Source organism: Bos taurus, chromosome 1, assembly GCF_002263795.3.
Source record: "Bos taurus isolate L1 Dominette 01449 registration number 42190680 breed Hereford chromosome 1, ARS-UCD2.0, whole genome shotgun sequence".
Taxonomy (NCBI): Eukaryota; Metazoa; Chordata; class Mammalia; order Artiodactyla; family Bovidae; genus Bos; species Bos taurus.
This window is the reverse complement of record NC_037328.1, coordinates 96,982,138-96,986,615: the sequence shown is the minus strand read 5'-3', so window position 1 is coordinate 96,986,615 and position 4,478 is coordinate 96,982,138.

Here is a 4,478-nt window from a genome sequence, read left to right as displayed (position 1 = left end):
AACATTATATATAATCTTTTCATCTTATTACCTTAAAAATATAGTTAGTGAATATTTTTATGTCATGGGATGTTCATTGAAGATATTTTTGTATGACTGTGCCGTATTGAGTTCTAAAATTACACTATAATTTATTTAAACAACTTTCAGTTTGGGACATTAGATTGATTACAATTTTTTCCCTGTACTTATAGAGATATTCTTTGGCATAAACCGTTGATCACATCTCCGAATATTTAATTTTTTAGGATCAATTTCTAAAAGTGCTCAAAGGATCTGGAATTTGTAGGAGAGGTGATCTGTCGAATATTTAAAGAGAGTGATTGAAATTGTTCTCCACTTTGGCAAAAGCATATGGAGGGCCTTTGTATGATAAGAGAATACTTAACTTTGATTCATCCAGCCCTTCAACAAATATTCTCTGAATGCCTCCTCATCCCAGGCTCTGTTCCTGGGTGCTAAGGTGCAGCAGGAAGCAAGAGAGATGTGTTCACCTCCATCATGGCAGTAATCCAGAAAGTTAGAAATCATGGGTCAACTTCCTGTTACAGAAAATAGGGCAAGCAGCTTGTCCGGTTTTACACAGCCATCCACGGAGAGCCAGGAACACAGGTTTCTCTCCTGCAGTTGAAGCCCCTCTGCCCCCAACCAGCCATCTCTTCCCTCAGTGAGATCTTGAGGGCAACAGTTCAGGGCTGGCTTTTGGTGTCTTCTGTACTTAGATCTAACTCTCAGCAAAGTTGTGAAGTGAATGGGGCCAAGCCTGTTGTTGGGGCTCGGGCCTCTCCCTTTTGTGCCATTTCGCCTCCTGGAGTCCCCTAATCCTCTCTCTCAGGCACCCCACGAACTCGTAATCTTTTCTCGTGACTTGTGAAAACTCCCCTTTCTGGGAAGGAACTGATATCAGTCACTTGTATCTCAATGTGAATGAATTAAGACAGTGTTTCTTCTTCCAAGGGGAGTTAACTGTGAAGGCATTTGAAGATCTCTTTCTTATTGAAGAATGCCAGACTTTGTTTCCAATGGAGGCATTTTGGGCATCAGGGAGTAGGTAGGGCAGGGATGCCCTTCTTTCACAGCACATCTTCCCACACCATTTCTACCATAGTTGGTTAGCCCAATCTCCCCCTTAAATACAAGGTTGACAAGGCTGGGTGGGGAAGTTGAGGACATTGTATCCATATCCTGAGTTTATTTCCAGTATATTAAAGGGGCTGCTTTAGTTTGGGGAAGAGTGGATACCTGTATATGTAAGGCTGAGTCCCTTCACTGTTAACGTGAAGCTATCACAACATTGTTCATTGGTTATATTGCAACACCAATTAAAACGTTAAAAAAAAAGAGGCTGCTTTGAACCTAGAGCTTCAGAGAACAGGGAACCCCATTGCTAGGAAACCCCCTGCCCCCTTCCCACCTGCCCTGTGAGGAGTGTCTCCGCTAGGAAGGAAATTCAATTACAGTCTTCCAGTCACCAGAATTGAATTTGGATGGACTATTTCCTCTTTGGATTCTATTCCAAATTGTATTCCTGTTGCTGTGTTTGAAGTTAATTAGAGTCACAAATCATTCATATTTCCCTTCTCTGAAGGCAAGTCTGCCACAGTACTTATCTCATCCAGTTAATTGACTTTCAGAGGGCTCATCCCTTCCTGAAAACACTCTAAATGGCTCTGTAAGCATCAGACTTACACATATATGTAATAAGCAGTTGGAGAATTCAAATTTTAGGTCATAAAAATGGGTGGGGGCACGGTGAGGCTTTTCTCTCTGAGCCTCACAGCTTAGAGTTTTTCTTGATTTGATTGAGGCCAATAGGAGAATGGAAAGAACTTCTCATGGGGTAGAAGCATGTGGGCTGAGGAGAGGAAGGGAACTCGACACAGAAAGGACTCATTGCCAGTCAGTGAGCTCCTAACAGTTGGAAATAACATGTGGGAAAGCTGTCCACTGAATGTTTGAGATATGTGAATCCTTTACATTTCTAATGAGTATTTAATTTTTAAAAATGGTTTTGAGCTACAGACTAAGGAGAAGATGCCTCTAAAACACCTTCAATACTCTGAATAAACCTTTTAATCTTTTTTCCCCAATTTTTAGAATTATGGTAAAATATATATAACATAAAACATACCATAGTAGCCATTTTTAAGAGTACAGTTCAGTGGTATTAAGTACCTTCATATTGTCGTGCAAATGTCAACACCACCCTCTCCCAGTGAGAAGCTCTATATCCACAGTAACTCTGCACTCTTCCCTCCCCCAGCCCCTGGCAACCTCTATTCTTTTTACTGTCTCTATGATTTTGACTACTCTTGGTACCTCAAATTAGTTAATATTTGTCTCTTTGCAATTGGCTTATTTAACTTAGCATAATGTCCTCCATGCTGTAGCATATGTCATAACTGTATTCATTTTTAAGGCTGAATAATTTTCTATCCTATGTATAGACCACATTTTCTTTATTCATTTATTCATTGATGGACATTTGGTTCCCTTCATGTGTTAGCCATGGTGAATAATGCTGCTATGAACAAATACCTTCGAGACTCTACTTTCCTTATTTTTGGATATATGCCTAGAAGTGGAATTGTTGGCTCATATGGTAGTTCTATCTTTAATGCTTTGGGGAATTGCCAAGCTGTTTTCACAGCAGCTGCATCATTTTACATTTTCACTAACAGTGCACAAGGGTTCCATTTTCTCCAAATAGTCATCAGTATTTGTTATTAAATAACCTTTCAACTTTAAGACCCATGTAATCAGGTTGTATTTTGGAATATCAATCCAATTATTTTTGATCCTGATAATCCCTAGTTCCAGGTTGCACTATGACTCTTCTTGTATACTGTTTGTAAACGTGCAAATGGGCATCCTCCCACCAGTAAGACTAAATTATCAGGCTTATTGCCACCTACCCCCTGCCCCGGAAGAAGGATAATATGTAGGGAAGTCCTTTTCAGACTGAAAGAAGAGGGCTAGTCCAGCCCCTACTGGTCCTGCTAGATGATGGGGAGAGGAAGAGAAATGGAGGTAAGACAGAGAGGGAAAAATACATGTCCAGGCTTTCCCCACTCTGTGGGCAGGATGTGATAGGAGTGAGAATGCCTGAAAACATCCAAAGGGTTATCCCCACTCTGTGGGCAGGATGTGATAGGAGTGAGAATGCCTGAAAACATCCAAAGGGTTATGGTACAGTGAGCTGGAAAGATATAAGCTGTGGTGTGCTTGTTGTTGTTGTTCAGTCACTAAGTTGTGTCTGACCCTCCGTGACCCTATGAATGCAGCACACCATCCTTCACAATCTCCTGTGTTTGCTCAGATTCATTCCATTGAGTCAGTGATGTTATCTAACCATCTCATCCTCTGCTGTCCTCTTCTCCTTTTGCCTTCAGTCTTTCCCAGCATCAGGGTCTTTCCCAATGAGTCGGTTCTTCCCATCAGATGGCCAAAGAATTGTAGCTTTAGCTTCAGCATCAGCCTTTCCAATGAATATTCAGGATTCATTTCCTTTAGGATTGACTGGTTTGATCTCCTTGCAGTCCAAGGGACTCTCAGGAATCTTATCCAGAACCACAATTTGAAGGCATCAATTCTTTGGCACTGAGCCTTCTTTATGGCCTAACTCTCACATCCATACATGACTACTGAAAAAACCATAGCTTTGATGATACTGACCTTTGTCAGCAAAGTCTTTGTTTTTTAATACACTGTTTTGGTTTGTGGTGTGCTTATAAAACAGAGAAGGCAATGGCACCCCACTCCAGTACTTTTGCCTAGAAAATCCCATGGATGGAGGAGCCTGGTAGGCTGCAGTCCATGCGGTCACGAAGAGTTGGACACGACTGAGCGACTTCACTTTCACTTTTCCCTTTCATGCATTGGAGAAGGAAATGGCAACCCACTCCAGTGTTCTTGCCTGGAGAATCCCAGGGATGGGGAAGCCTGGTGGGCTGCTGTCTATGGGGTCGCACAGAGTCAGACACGACTGAAGTGACTTAGCAGTGCTTATAAAGATTTAACAGACAGCTCTCTGGGAAAGGAAAAAAAAAAACCCAACCCTGATCTTGCAGCTTGTGCCAATTTGCATGGCGTAAATAACGCTCACCGTGGCTGAGCTGTGTGAATTCACTGAACACAGAGCTGGGAAGAAATGTGTAATAGCTCATCATTACATAGTATTTCCTCCATACAGACGTAACAGTTGTAAATAACCTCAAGAGCATAGATCACAGTTACATGTAATAAAACAGTTTTGAGTATTTATCACCTTTACTTTCAATATAACTAATTGTAAGTTTGTAGAAGTTAAGTGTTAATAATGATTGTTTCTGCAACTGAGTCACCAAAGTCATGGAAAGTTAATCATTCTCATGAGCAGGCTGTCGCACACCATTGGCTATATGCCTCTGTAAGCAGAGGCCAGAAACGATAGTGTATTGTTAGTGACAGGCGTGGCTGCTACTCGAGCCCCAGCTGGT